The 16,744-nt window shown below is 34.6% G+C and overlaps 1 protein-coding gene across 1 annotated transcript in view; it reads left to right on the top strand.

Moving 5' to 3' along the window:
* THSD7A (thrombospondin type 1 domain containing 7A) overlaps window positions 1-16,744 on the top strand; it is a 282,091-nt gene that overhangs the window by 192,654 nt on the left and 72,693 nt on the right. The gene's annotated exons all lie outside the window — the stretch shown is intronic.

The following is a 16,744-nucleotide window of genomic DNA, read 5'->3' as shown; positions in this document are numbered from 1 at the left end:
TTATTAGCTAGCAACAGGGGGTGGGAACAAGGGTGGTCTCTCAATGGACAAATCAGGAACACTTTTCAAACTTTAACTGTGGGGTGAGCAAACTTTGGGCCAATGAGGTAAGGGTAGTTACATAACCAGGGGTGGGGAAATTATATAACCGAAAAGATTGACATTTAACTGAAACTTGTAAACAACTATTATGGGTTGGGGGTTGTCATGCCAACGGGGAAAAGGCGGGAAACTGTGAGGGAAGGGGAGGCCATTTTGAACAATAGGAATAAATGCAATTTATAAAACATAACTGTATAACTTCAAATAAGAACAACAAAGTCCTGTCGGGGTCGCGCCAGCGCGCCACCACATGCAACAATTTTTATTTAAAATATTTTGGCTGGCTTCAGAATTGGGTCTTTGTGTATATTTATGGCTTGAATCAAATGCTATCTGAGTAATCTTCTGGTCATCATTTATTTTCATGGTGGGAAGCAATAAGAGATTCAATGGACCTGAGCACAGGTATTTTTTAGGTGTGCCCGCATGCAAAGAATCTACTTTTCTGACATTTCTATTGTGCAGCTTTATGTATTGAAAGAAGAAACCATCAGACTGGTTGGAATTTTCTTTTATTTAGAAAAGAAAATACCACTTTGTGTCACTTTATGACTTAGTTCTTTATAAAGAAATGAAGAGCCAGATTCAAATTGAAATTACATTGAATTATTCAGTTATGCCTGTAAGAAAACCCAGATCAAAATCTGGTCAATGCTCAGCAGTCGATTAGCAGAAAAAAACAATAGCTAATGGCAGTTCCTTTGAGCTCATAGTGCCTTATGCTTACAGGAACTTGGTTATGTTGGCATTAGTCATCATTTCCCAATATTTGTTTCTGAGCTATTATCATAATAGCATTGTTTTAAACTGTTCTTTGCTGCTGAGTTTTTTGGATGACCATCTGAGGCATTTAAATCAAATATCAGATGCATACTTTGTTCCTCACTGTAAACACATAGGCTCTGAAACTTGTACCCAAGTCCATCCTTCTTTTCCTTTAATTTTTCTGCTAACATAAGGAACTATTGAATATGTTTCTAGGATGCTTGGTATATTTAAGAATTTTTTTGTGATGGTAAAATACAGTGAATTTAAAGGACCTTAAAACTCTCAGGCCATTATGTTTCAGACCATTTGATTTTTAAGACATTTATTTTTAACAAGATTTGTTTTATTTAATATAAAGGAATATAAGGAAAAACAACAGTGCTGTATACAGCTTAAACTATCTAACTGAAGTCTCAGAATAGTTTGATTTTTGATAACTCTTCTGCCAATAAAAAGTCATGTTTAATTGATGACAACAATTCCTTTTTGTGTCTCATCTTGATATTAGCAAACTGACATCACTACTGAATTTCATAAAAGAATGGACCTTTTAGTATTTATGTAATGTGGAGTAATTTAATTATATGGAAATAATGAAATACAAAACTTTCTTTGTCCATGTCTTTAATAGTTTGCTGGCAATTTGATGTGATGATTTTTAAAGGAATAAATAAAAGAAAATCAGCTTTCCATCTGCATAGTCCAGTAAACAATTAGCACTTATGACAGTCCAATAGACCCCTGTTTCCAATTTATCAAATATTTTTGAAGACAGAGTTGCACTTGGTATGGACAATGAGACATTAATGTCCATAAATAATATATTTAAGGTAAAAAACAGCTAGGCCAACCTACTTACCAAACCTTTTTCTGGTGTCATAGATCATAATGTGACTGTCCGGTCAGGCAAGTTTGGTGTATTTTGACCTGTTTACTTCTAAAATATAATGCATTTGTGTAGACTCTATTGGACCTCTAGCAGTAGAGGTTGCTAGAGTGGAAAGTGCAAATATGTTAAAAATGTATCTGAGAGAGTGCAATGTTTCACATGATCCATATTCTTAGTAACTTTCTTTTGTTTTTGACAGCACAGCCAGTAGGATATTGCTAGAACTGTATGTGACTAAATTAGAAGGGAGGGATTTTGATGCGTATGTTTTGATTTATATGATATTCAGCAATGCAAGAACCCAAATCTGATTAGACTCCAAACTTCATCATGGTAAGAATACAGAGTAGGATAATTGTAGATACACTACATAATAACTGGGAATTTTTTTAGGAAGGTCAATTTAATGCTGTACCAGTTTTTTCCATTTATCAATTCAAATTATGCTATTATGATACAAGAAAGAAAAGGAGGTTAGAGAGTTTTGAATGGATTATGAAACAAGATTTCTAGAACTGTATTGAACTCCTTTGGGTTTGGATCTGTGTGTCAACTTGTTAGCTCCCTAGAGCATACCCAGAAAATATTTGAAATATTTTTACAAAACATATTTAGAAGAGATAATTTTACACCTAATTCTGTTATATATAAAAATAATGCTATATATCTATACATTAAGTACCACTTTCTCAGAAGATTATATGACATACTAGTAGTCATTAATCTTTATGATAAAATGTTTGAAGACATATATTCTCACTAGGTTTGATGGGAATCAGTTTTCCATCTGAGAAAATGTTGCACAGGCCTATTTCTATTTTACAACAACCTGCATACTTATGGCCCATTTTCTAAATAAATGTTATCAAATTTCAAAGCTGTGAAACCACTCTGTTGATAAATGGTGAGGATAAAACCATCATCATGAGCTAGTCATGTTGAGACAGAATAAATAGGAATTTTACTCTAAGTACTTCCAGCGTGGAGCTGGAAGGTCATTGTCTGACCTTTCTCAGAGATCATAATTTGTATTGAGTACTGATTAATGAAATATCACTCTTATCTGCAAAAAAATACTTGATTTCATAAGACAACTGTTCCAGTGGCCAATTAATGCCTTAAGATGATATGTGTCATTTTGCAATTCTTGCAACTCCTGTGCACAACACAAGCAGCATCTTCACTGAATACTTAAGAAACTTCAAACTAAAACATGCTCAGACACAATGATTGCTCAAAATCAAGGTAAACAATTGATACCAGTCTCTCCAGTGTTCCCAGTGATCTCTTTAAGATTTTGGAGTGCAGGTAGTTTGTGACTCTACTTAGCTGCAACCCCAGCAGAGGGAAATAGAGATTTGTACCTGGGCTTGGTGAAAAAGGCAAGATGAGAGGAAGAAACTTGTTCTGGCCAAACAGTTAGGTCGAAAGCTGGGGAAAGGTAGGATTTAACCTTGGTTTCCTCCAGGGCAATTTCCTGAGACCAAGTAAAGAACTCAAAGTTATAAAATGTCTCTGCATGACAAGCATTAGGAATGAATTTGGTGAGGATTTTAATCTGCTAAGGGTCAGCCCACAGGAGGTTTTGACAAGCAGCTGGAAAGAATTTGGCAGTGTTGGGTGGAAAGGACAGTAAGGTAACAGACTAGGATTAGTGTCTGGAGAAAATAAGGCTGGATATGAAGCCAGAGAATGGGGAAGAAAAAAAAATTCATAACTTCTAGGGCTGGAATTTAATGAAGTTTAGTCTGCTTCTGCTTTTGTCTCATGAGATCACCAGACAGAGCAGCAGTTTCCAGCATCAGTGCAACACACATGGCAGAAATATTTATCATTTGACTTCTGTTTTAAACTAGAAAACTGGCAAGAAATATTACATCAAAAATATGTATTTTAGTTTTCAAAGGCAAGCCCTCTAACACTGGGAAATTAACTTTGTTCAGTCCTTATGTGAATACAGGAGAAGAAAGAATTTAATTATTTAATTGTGCCAACATGACCTTTCCTTCACAGAATCTGCCACTTATTTGTGAGACAGATATATCTCCTTTGGTAATTAAGTGGGCATTTTGTAGTAATGAATACAATGTCTGTGAAACAATGAACCTTAGTTGTCCTATTCTTCAGGGTTTAATTTTGCTCTGCTTTTGTTCAGCATCAGCAAAATAAAAATAATGCTGACCCACCACATCTTCAGTGTTCTGAAAATAACTCTGTGCTAGTGAGCGTCTGATAGTCATGACAGAAAGATCTTAGGAAAAATGCCAATTCTGTTTTAATAACACTTTTAATTAGTATGTGGTAAATAAAACATAGGATCATGACTTGAACAAAGAGAATAAAACTAAAAATACCAAATAGCTCCCCATTAAGGAGTTTCCAATCTGTGAATTGAAGGAGGAAGGGACCCAGTGGAAAAATATTAACACTCATGCAGCAATTTGCTATTCATAAAATAGTATCAGCACCAATAAAGGATGTCTAAATAATATTAGACACAAACATCTCATAATTCCTAGGGCAAGATTTACATACATAGTCCACAAGTTACCCCCAAAACAGTAAATGCCAAAATGAAAGCTATCTTTGTATAATAAGTATATATATAATAATTATATATATATATATATATATGTAAGATAATACAGTATTTTTACTGTATAGTAACATGTTTGAGTGTTTTCCAGAGAAAAGGTATTAAGCAGAAACTACATGGAATCTCTTGTTCTGGATGTCTCAGAATTGAGTTTTTTTATTTAAAGAGAGGAAAAAGAAGGATTACATTAGCTAGAAGCATCTGATATATTGTGGGAGTCTTCTAGAAAACCAGTATTGAAAGGGAGCCCTATTTTCTTCTAGAAAACCAGTATTGAAAGGAAGCCCTCTGGATTTTTGTGAGTAGGTGTCAATCCACAGTGAAATCTCTCAGGTTTCTCTGACTTTAGGACATTAGTTTGCATAACTTATTAACAGAGTAGAAAAGTTGTAATGTAAACCTATACTTGCAGATGCATTCCTGGGTTTTTTGATTTAGCTGTGACAATGGTATTTTATTTCCTTCCACAGCATAAGTTTATAATATAGTAGTATTTACCTCTAGTTGCTTTCCTGACAGTTCCTTCTCTGAATCCATACACTTACAGGCTAGGAGAAATAAAAAGTCGAAAGGATGGGTTAGTTTTAGTCTTCTGGGGAGGAATCAGCTATGAAAATGTTTCCAAAAGATAAGATTAATTCGCAGTCTGAGCTCCCTAAAGGCATTCTGTGCCTTCCACTCGTAATGATGAGAAGATATTCATTGCAAGATGGATAAAAAGATGTTCTCCAAAGACTACATTTTATCTGCCAGTAGTAGGACACAGACAAAAGCATCCATGAAATTAATTTAAAAACCATTTCTCAGAAATGTGTAAACATGACAGTGGCAGTGATCTCTCTTACACCTCTTGGGTCCTATGTTTTAACTGTGATTTAATTGAGCTGTCAGATTACATGGAGAGTGACAACTCTTTACTAGCTGGCGCTGGATGAATAATGCAAAGAAAATGTTTGCAATCACCTTTTGCCATATAAAATAATTTTTCTTACTGCTTTAAACCCTTTTTTGAGTTACGTTAGTCTGTGTGTGGCAAGAGATATGCCAATGTATATGAGCACACAACTGGAAACTTGCTGCAAATTCACAGTGTAGTAGTGAAATACTAGATAATTGACTAACTGAAAAATGCATTTAATATTCTGTCACGAGCAGACCATTAATCATTCCCTACATCTGTGAGGTAAGCTTTTGCATTACAGAGAATGATGTTACTATGTTGGTGGCCAAATTCTAGGACAGTACTGCACTGCTGAATATATATGAACCCATTTATAATGCAACTTTCTGGAGTTTTTTTAGTTTAAATATATAACTTTATTAATGAAATATAATGTTTATGCTGAAAATAAGAAGTCTGAAGTTTGTGAAAGTCTTGTTTCTTGAAAAACCAGGCCACTTAAGGTAGCTGCTGAAAATATGCAGATTAGTACCTCAGTGTAGGGAATTGTTGAAAAGATTGTGGTGAGCCTTGTCATTCTACTGACATTAGTGGAACTGTCACATTGTTTTCATGCTACTGTTTTTCTTGCCTATTATTTCCTTTTTATGCTTCTATTCCTAACTCACAGACCTGAATGTTAATCTAGTTCAGATCAGCACATCAAAAATATCTTCTGTAATCAAACTGGTTTGAAGTCTTTGACATTCCATTGCCCTTCCCAAACTTGTTCTCCAGATTATTTTGACCTTATTGGATGGAAGGGGAAAATGCGTAAAATAGCATTTAAATAAAATACCTGTGAAACCTTTTAAAAGGCTACAACAGTCTATGTGTCATACATGACGAAGTCAAAAATTTGCTGAGAATACTCAGCAGTGGAAAAAATAATACAATAATTTCCAGTAATTAATAAAACATGGGTTTTTTTAATAATCAAAAAGACACATTGCAATAAATACATGTTGCATTTTCAAATCCATGTATTTTTTCAAATCCATGTATTTTAAATCCTACTGTTACCAATATTCAAATAACACCATCACTGTTTCTAAAGTCTGTGAAAAGATTTTTCTTCACTTTTAAATGCTTAAACATTTTTAAAACAAATAGAGGAAGTATTTTTAATCCTTTTTTCTGGAAGTCATATTTGTGTATAGATTCGTCACTATATGAATTGTGCCTTGATTGGGAAAGGTTTATGAGAATGTGTTGTGGTTTGAAAGCAAAACGAGTGAGAGGCTTCAAGTCAGAGATATAATTTAATGAGAAGAAAGGTAAAAAGGTAAAAATAAAATAAAATAAATGCAATAACACAAAGAATCACTGACAGGGTCAGAATACAACTTGAGCAGGATGGTGGAAGCAGTCCAGGTGAGGTGCTCTTCCTGAAGCAGTGATCCTGTAGAAAGGTCTGGGAGCTCTGGTCCTCTGGGAATCCAGTGGGTAAGTGCTGCTTGCACTGTCCCAAATCCCACCTTATATTCAGGTGAGAATGCTTGGCTCCTCCCCCTGGGCAGAGCATCTCACAATAGCATGAGAAGTGTGAAATGGGTCCTTGATGGCCCATTAACAGAGATAACCCCTGGAGGGAGTTACCTGTGACTCATGGGTCATTAGCAGAAGACACCCCAAAAGTCATTAGCAGAAAACACCCCAAAGGCGTTAATGGGCCATTAGCAGAAAAGGCAGGGGGCTTGGGAAAACACTAGCCCACCTGGTTTCAACAGTTCATGAAAATGGTGATAGAATAAATACTTTGTGTACATCCTACACTGCAACCCAGGACAGAATGGTCTGTTGATCTTGGAACTAGCTATATCTTTTTAAGGTGACTTGGTGCTTTTCACAAGTGTTTTCAGAAATACAGTTTGAATTTTCAAGTGATCTCATCCTCAAAGTTCACACTGTCCTCTTTTTTCCTTATAGCTCTGTCAGCACTTTTCCCCTCCTCTCCCCATCCTGCTAAAATGGCCTATTGGTTTGACATATTGATCCCACTTGGTCCCATGACTAATATTGATTTTATTCTCAATGGGACCATAGCCTGTCATCAAACTTATTTTTTCTTTCATATCAAGATGACATTTGATTGGCTTATTTGACACTGGAAGGCAACTCCGCTTGGTTATGATCAATACACTTGTATTCTCTGTTCCTTATCATTCTCAGTAAGACTACATTAGCAAATGAACCATGAAAATGCTTCAACTACCTGTCAAGCAGTAGGAAAATCTTACTCCTGTTGTTAGGCAGTGTTTGGGTACTCTGCTGGAGTCTTTATTAGAATTATTGAACTTCTATCCCTGTGGTACAAGTCTACTATAGCATCGAGTTAAAAGAATAGATTTTCAGCTAAAGACATACCATGTTTCAGTTTTTGTTTATTTTGCTTATATGCAAAAAGACACTTTCCAAAGTGATCCAAATTACCTGCAAAAATAATTACTTAAACTATATTAAATGTGTCTGTAAATCCTCTTACTCAAAGTTAAAGTGGTCTTAATTCTATTTGTCAAGAATTTTCTCTTTCATTATGAATAAGGATAGCCATAAAAATGTTAATACAATTTAACTGATCTCCTTCAAAGTCCCAGTTTAATTAATTTGGATTAACTCTTCAGTATCCCAGTTTAGGTCAGGCTTTTTCGGAGATACTGATTTTAGTAGTTCATATACAGCCTATTTCATGCTCTCAAATATTCAGTGCTATCAGAAGTAGTGAGGAATCAAAGAAGTATCATCTGTAAGAAGAGTTTTCCATTAGTCTTTGATGCATAATACAAAATATGCACTGACTAACTTACAGGCTTATGTCAGAGATAAAAAGGCTGTGTTACTTTTTAATCCACATTTAACACCCTCAGTGTGCCTTTGTGTGTGTAGTGAAGGAACTTGCCCCATCTATGTATCTGTATTTTTTTCAATTTTTTTTTTTTTTAAATGAGACCCTCATTGGTAGCCAAGTGATTGCTGTGTGCTTGGGGGATACTGTGGCTGCCATCACCCCAACGATTTAGAAATACAGGGAGATTTGGAAAAATCTTTTTCAACACTTTCTGAGTGAACTCAAGTTTTCAACCTGAATAAATCTAGCAAAATATAGTGAAAATTTAGAAAGGGCATACTAGAATAAGAGGTAAAGTTTCAAAGTGGTTACCACAAATTTTAAGGTGGCAGAAAGAGAACAGTTATTTTTCACTTTTCTCAATCTCATTGAATAAAGAAGTCAAGCCCAAATAAGAATTTTTCCATTTCACGGGGGGGAAAAAAGGCACGATTTTTTTGTGGGTTTTGGGGTTTTTTCTCAGTTTTCTGTATATTTCTATTTTAGCATGGTTATGGGATATTATTTTTTCATGTTGTTTAATCTGGCCAAATGTCACTGCATTTTAAATAAAAATATATTATTTGGGTAAAGAAATACTATTTCTTTCCCTGGTTTTATTTGTTTCTGGCAATTTTAGACTCTGTCTACATGACTGTAATCCTGATAGATGACTCTAATATAAATGGAGGTACATATGTTCTGTTATTACCAGACCTGACAATGGGATTACTGGAAGCATTAATATTGTATCCGAAGGTGTTAGTTCATTATGTTTAACCATTATTTTTGAGTTACTACCAAAGAATATGCAAAGATGTTTTCCATTTGAAGCAATTATAGCAGGAAATATCCATCTTTAAAATATGTTCTTAATTTTTGTGTCAGAATTTTCCTTTTATTGTTACCTTCATTTCAAGGTATGGAGTGTTATTTTGGTTTTGGTTATTCCTGTAACTTGTATATCATGCATTGATGTATTAATGTATTATTTACCTGATGTATTAAGGAATATTTACTTGGATTTATTTATCAGTGACTCACTTTTCTTGAAATTTGCGTGATTGAAAATTTGGATGAATTTAAGGACAGAGAAGAAACCTTGTAACCAGAACTGTCTTACCTCTAGAGCAAAATGGCTTTCACATCTTTCAGCTTTCCTATAAACCACTTGCAGAGTGTTACCTGCTTCTGTCTTTTTTCTATACAGTTGGTAATACACTGTATTGTGGGAAAGGTCAGCAAACACATGCTACCCTGTAAGCTGTAACCAAGCTCATCTACTGGTTGGTTACAGCAAAGGAGTTGAAGTGTTCAGGTACTATTTTTGAAATTATCTGCATGAGTGTGGGAGTTCTTGAAGCCAGTGTCATCCCACACATCAGAATTATTTTTCCCATAAGGTGAATACAGAAGAAATTTGCATATAGCCATTAACAAGAAGTTATTGCTTGTAAAATGTGTTTTTTCATCTCATTAAGGAAGAAAAAACAATTAAAATATCATGATCTTTTTCTTAATTGTGTTAACATGCTGTTATCTTTGATTGGAAAAACAGTGGATATGGTGGGTTTCTAAGCTCCAGCTATTTTCCTTTTGTATAATATTACTTCCTGTCATTACTAGTCATTTGTCATTGCCAATGTTTGCTTTAAAAAAGTCAGAATCCCATTTTAAAATTTAGTGTTTTATTTTAAAAGGTATATGTATCTTCCAGTATTTGTGTAGGGAAAAAACAGCAGTCTGTGGCCTTTTCTATATATCACTGGTTTGTCTGTGCCGGGAGGGTAAAGATGTAAATAAGATGATGGTAACTGTGCTTGTGCGCTCAAGTTTCTTGTTTAAAAAAAAAAAATAGAAACATACATGTGTATGAGATTCACAATGGGTTTTTTGAGTAAGTGGCAGAAGTATCATGTTTACTATTTTTCTTTCAGTAAGGAAGAGACTGTATGATACTACACTGAAACCAAAACCACAGTAACTTTGCACAGTCAAGCCACCAAATCAAACAGTTTACAATCCTGCAATGTTTACATATCATTAAACTATTAGACCAACTTTTTGTCATTTTTGCATAATGAACAGATGTGAGTAACCAGTATATTTGTCTTCATTCAAATCAGTGCCATTTCTACTTAGGCTTCTTAGAAGAAAATTACTTCAAGAATATTAACCATCAACTAATTAAGATGTACTTAATTAAATGCAAATGCTACTTAGCAAAAGTGATTGAGAGAAAGGCATGTGATTAGGGAATTAGCAACTGATTTAGCACTTGGAGCTACCAGCCAGGCACCTAAGCATTAGAAATCAGTGTAGACACTTCACTTGATAAGAATAGTACAAAGGGAAGATACACAGTATTTTCACATTTTGTTCATTGAAAAACTTAGGAGTCAGTGAAGTAGGACATGAATTGCAGATAATGTTACTTTATGTTTGATAATTAGAGAGGTTAAAAATTGGTCCAAATGTTGAAAATTTATCAATATTTTTGACAGCTGATTCAGGAACTGTAATGGAAAAAAATTACTAAGGTAATAAATACATTGTTGCTACTGTTTTGAACAACACTGCCATTTTACTAACATTAAGGCTGTTTTTGGAGCAGATATGAATAAATACCATCAACATGATATGAAGGATAGTGGGATCAATAAAACACTTAAAGTTTCCTATTGTGTATCAAAATATGTTATTTGCTAGAATTGAACTAATTCAAGGGCAAAAATTGTTCTGTTAGTCAGATGTTGCTACGTGTGCTGCATTTTTTTTCTTCCACTCTTAAGATTGTTGATCTAAACAAGATGATAAATGAAGAATTTCATGTAAATATTATAGTTTCTCCTTTCTGTGGCTTACTTGATTAGGTTTTCAGAGATTAACTTCTAAATTCTCCCTACTGAAAAATCTGGGTCAGCTTTTTGAAGTTGTATACCTTGTAATTAGAAACACGTGCTCTAAGAAAGACGGTGTTCCTCAGAGAACTCCTCCTGAGCTGTATAAGGAAAAGCAAAGACCCAAACAGAATTTCCCTCAAAAAAAAAAAAAAAAAAAAAAAAAAAAAAAAAAAAAAAAAAAAAAAAAGAAAACAGTCCTGGGTGTTTTTCTGATCATTGTAAAAAGAAAACATCAAACTACTTCTGGAGCTTCTAGGTTTGGAAGGAAAACGTAATTTACTGTCACTGTTCATGATAGGCAGGCATGATTTTTCCTGTTGTGGTGAAGTTCGATAATCAATTAGTGGTTTGAAAGCAGAAGTATTAGAAATTAAAACAATAATTTCAGTTTATCCTGGTGTTTAATTACTGTCTGCTCAGAATTTTTTTTAAATTGTCTTTTGAATAATGACAGTTAAACTCATTAACACTGCTTCTATACCTTTACAGTGTAGTCATGACATTCCTGTAAGTTTGAGGCAGGCAGATTATGGACTGATGACCTTTTAGTGAAGAAGCATATGGTTTACTAACTGTGACTGTGGTGAGTTAGTTCCAGGTGAAATCAGGACTGAGCACATAGCAGAGATCGGCTTTTATTAAGTTCTGAATATAGATAAGCATATTTTGTTCTTGATGGGCAGAGTCTGCACAGGATTTTTGTCTCCTCAGCCACTCCGACACATTTTGAGATTGACAAGAGAGTCAGTGTAAAGACAAGCATAGGTCCTCATGTGAAAGGAATGCATATGGGAAACTGCATAGGAGTTAAAGATAAATAACATTCTCAGCCATTTCAGCCTTTACAACCCATACTAGTGGCAGTTCAGTACTTTCCTGATTGTTTTTCTACACAGGAAAGGAAGGTAACAGTCAGTGGCAACCAGCAGAGCTCACAGATTTTGCTATCATGTGAAGTAATACTGCATTTTTCTCCTGCAGCCTCCATGCTTAGAGGCATTACTGAAGGCAGTTAAATAATGAGAAAGCCTTCTGCACCCAAAAACACATTAAAAGTTGAGCTCTGGAGTGCTTTTACAAATATTTCAGCTGCCCAGCAGTTTCCCAATGGATGACACATCGTGTACAAGATACTGATAGAGGGGACTCTTTTCTTTAATGTTGAAGATATAATAGTAAATTTGAACATATTGAAACAAGCAGTAAATAATATGAACTCTTCAGTTTTGGCATTTCAGCTCAGTTGTGTCATTGCTTCTTTTATCAACTTCAAAATACAACTGTAAAGTGTGATATTCCTGCCCTTTACTGATTACACAAGTATGTTAAAAATAATGTTAAATATTAAAGTTCAAAGCACTCTCTTGATTTAATTCCATTTATTTTTATTTTATTGTCAAATTTTGCTTAGTTTATATCAGGTTATAGGTCAGTCTTTCAGAAACTATAGCTGGTTTCCTCGTTTAGAACTGAGACCAGGCTCATTGACTTATTACGTAGGGCTCCAGCAGCAATTTTATTTTATGCTGATTTTTTTCAAGTTGTTCTCTATGCCTCATTGAATCTTGCAGTGATTTTACTGTTCATTTTAAGGCTTAAAAAACATTTTGCTCTCTGTTAAGCACTTGCCTTCCCATTTACTACAGGTCAGAATTTGACAGCAATTTTTTACGGTGCACTGAAGCATGCACCATGTTAAAAGATGCACAAAAAGAAGAGAGTTTCTTTAACCTGTCTCTCTAGTGATTCCAGCTCCGGGAATGCTTCCCCTTGGAACTTTCTTAAAGCATTTTACAAGAAACTTAAATACCAGACACATTTTACAGATGAGTAGACAAAAACACAAAGGACTGACATGATTCAACTACATTAACCACAGAATGTGGTCTAACGCAATCTTTAGCATCTTGACTAAATTTTCAAAGATACCATACCTGGTTTGTGAATGTAATAAAACAAGAATGGTGATATGAATACTGATATTTATTGATCACTTCTTCCTGAATGCTATTCACAAGCTACCTCTGTATCTGTAAAAATTTGCCTATTCTGGCAAATTTTCTGCCCTAGTTTAGGGTTTTTTGCTTGTTCGGCTTGGTGTTTTTTGGTTGTTTTAAAACAACTAAATAATTGTGCAATCTATTAGTGGCTCTCATATGTGCACAAATACCAGGAAGTCTTCGAGCCAAGAAGTTGGCCAAAAGGAGATTTTAATGTAGAGACTTTTCTGATTGTCTAGCTGGATCCAACATAATTATTTGAGGAAGTGATGTGGATTTAAAAGGCCCTCTCCTCAGCACTCCTCGCTGATATAAATCTGTAAAAAAAATCCCAGGAAAAGTTTAAACAATTTTTGACATTTTAAATTCTTGAAAAATAAAACTTTTTTTGCCTCCTGCCATTTCTACATGCTGTCATTTCCTTAAGGGTAATTTGGAGATTTTCATCCAAAAATGTGTGCCTGAGAAATTTAATTCGACTACATGGGCATTGTCTGTAAATATGGACTATTGCTAGATTCCTGATTTTAATGATCTAGTCAACTGATAAGTGGTGAAGAGTTCTCTTGACAGAAATGTCATATTCTGTTTTCATCTCTCTGCTCTTTACTTTTTGTCATTTTGTTTTTTGGAGTATAAGCAACCCAGGGCCTTTCAGTAATGTTTTTTGGAGTTCTGTCTTCAGTACTTGTAGAAAACAAAGTTATACCCATAATGTTCAAATAAAATCATAGAATAATTAAATGGTTAGGGTTGGAAGGGACCCTAAAGATCATCTAGTTCCAATCTCTCTGCTGTGGGCAGGGACACTTCCACTAAAACAGGTTGTTCACAGCTCCCCCTAACCGGGTTTTGAACACTTCCAGAGATGAGGCATGATGGGGCATCCACCACATCTACAGGCAACTTATTCCTGTGCCTTTCCTCTTTCACAGTAAAGAACATTTTCTTCAACATTCTCTTTTTTTAGTTTAAAGCCTTTCCCCCTTGTCCTATCATTACATACTTTTTTTTTTTTTTTTTTTTTTTTTTTTAAAAAAAAGCCACTTTTCATCTTTCTAGTCAGCCTTTTGTAGGTACTAGAAGGCCGCTATGATGTATCATTGTATTCTCTTCTCCAATTTTCTCAGCCGTTCCTCATGGGAGACATATTCCAACCGTCTGCTCACCTTCAGGGTCCTCCTCTGGACTTGCTTCAACATTCAATGGCAAACATTCAAATGGGACTTTTTCTAAGTAGTCTTTACACTGGCATTGTTCCCAGCTTATGGTTGAGTGATTCCTGGTGGTTGACTACACTACGCACTTTAAAGAGGAGGGCAAAAAAAGGTCAAGTTGTTCATAAAATCATTAGTGAAATGTCAGAAACAATTTAGTATAAATAAAATATTTCCCTGAAGATAAGAAGTACCCATTATAAGACATTCCTTCCAACTGCATTTCTGTGCTATTGAATTAATCAGATAAGAATTGGACACTTGACAAAAACAAAATGCCAATATGTAAGATGAATATATCTAGAATATTTTCACTGTGCATGTAAAGAAAAAATAGGACCTTTGATTTTGGGAGAGAGTGAAGGCTTGGTTTCGTTTGAGATATAATCTCAGACTGAAACTAATTTAAAAATATTGTTCATTGTGGCACCAAATTAAGCTTGAGTTTAAATTTAAAAGCCAATAGGTGATAAGTTCACTATAGTGCTGTTTGTTTATGCTGTGACACATGTTATTGTAATAGTACCATTTCTTGCAAGGTGTGCATGTGTCCTAGCAGTTTACATTATTGAGTCTTACCTAGCAATGGAACAATTTGAGAGTAGGTGTCACCTCTTTTCTAGCTTTTTTTTTTTTTTTTTTTTTTTTTTTTTTTTTCTGTCTGAAAAAGAAGTTTACCATCCTCTCCTCTGTCTCTTGTCCTTGAACCCAAACAAATGCCCTTCTGATGAAACAGAAGGTAATCTCTCCTGCACTGGTGTCAGGGTATGATGACCTGCAATATAACACAGGGAGCAATTGATGCAAAGACTGAGTCCAGTGAGGGAAGCAGAACTTGGCATGGGAGAGCCATGAAGCCTTTGGCAGGGCTCAGATTTGTATTTTAATATGGGAAAATAGAGCTGTTGAGACTGACTTGATCTCAAAGGTCTTTATAATTTAGATGAGTATGACTACTTTAGGCTATTTAAAAACATGAGCTGCAGGATTTTTCTCTGGTTTTCAGAACCAAGGAAGACTGATGTTTGTAAGTTCTGTTGTGTCTAAGTATTCTGTATGAATAAAATATTTGGCACTCTTTAAAAGGATCTAATATTGAATGGATGGCCCTCATCTTTAGCTCTTTCACAAAGAATTTGGTTAACACTTCTGGGAGTCATGGGCTGATTTAGTACTAAAACACCTCCTGGTTTCAGGAACTCGGCTTAAGAGATTCCTATTTAAAAAGTTCTAAGACTGTAAACCTTGAATGACAAAAAATGTAGTTTATATAGTTTCTGTTTTGATTAGTATTTGAATCAATTATTACTATACATCTGTTGAGCATTAAAGCCTAATTTGAGTCCAGTAAAGCAGAGCTTTTAGATCTTTTGCTTCATTTATAGTGTTCTCAGTTCTCACTGAATTAGCTTTCAGAATTGTGGTAGTTACTAACAGTAACTGATGCCTTTGTGATTCAATTACAGGGTATTTAATCAATATATCTAACCAATATTTTGTTGTGTTGAAGACATACATTCATTTGCAAATATTGATAAGACATTATTTTGTTGACATTGACTATTAAAACAAAGGGGTTGACATGATGGATCTTAGAAAGTGTATAATGTAGACAACTCCCATTTTGTCCTGTCAGGATCATGTAAAATTCAAGAGTGTTTCAATGGATGAATCATAACAGAAGGTTTTATGCCCTAGTATAGCAAAGATCATATAGCACAAAAGGCATTGAGATGCTTTGAAATGTTATCCTTTTTAGAATTTTTTTTTTAAAAGAGTATTTTATGTTTACAGCTGAACTGGCTTTTTCATGCCTTAATTGTATATGGTTATCAAGGCCTCAGAAGTCTAGTGTACTCACAGATGCAACATTTTCAGTTCCTCATAACAGGCATTACGTTGTGATAGCAAGGCTATAATTCTAAAAACTGGACCTGAATCTCTCTCTCCTTTATTTTTTCCATCATTTGCTCCAACATGAAGATTTATTATGAGACTAACTGATATCAGAATATGTGGTCATTTATTAATTCCCCCCTTAATAAATATTAACTTATTTGACCAAGTCATGCCACCTCACAAAACTATCTATGTTGTGATTAAGGTGCTATTTAGACAGATCTCAGACACAGTGTTCCCATGATTATTTGATTGAAAAAAAAAGCAACCCTGCTACTTAAATACTAGCTAATATTTCATTAAGCAATTCATACCAGCCTGGATCTGTTTATTATAATAAAATGAGTACCTACAGAATACAAATGCATAGATCTTGTTATACTTCCATGACACAAGGAGTGATGTGTTGCTGATTTGCTAACAAATGAAGATCTTTCTAATCAAACAACACTCTGACTGTAATTTACTGCAGATTTCATATTTTGATGGATAGCTGCAGTTCAAAGGATGAATTGTGGATTATAAAACTGGCCAGGTTAGGATGTTTTTACCCTTCTCTCACAAATCTAGATGAAAACTGGGTCATTTCTATACATGCATCTC

This window comes from Zosterops lateralis, assembly GCF_965231275.1.
Source record: "Zosterops lateralis genome assembly, chromosome: 1".
Taxonomy (NCBI): domain Eukaryota; kingdom Metazoa; phylum Chordata; class Aves; order Passeriformes; family Zosteropidae; genus Zosterops; species Zosterops lateralis.
The sequence above is the reverse complement of the archived record's forward strand: the minus strand, read 5'-3'. Positions and strand labels throughout refer to the sequence as shown.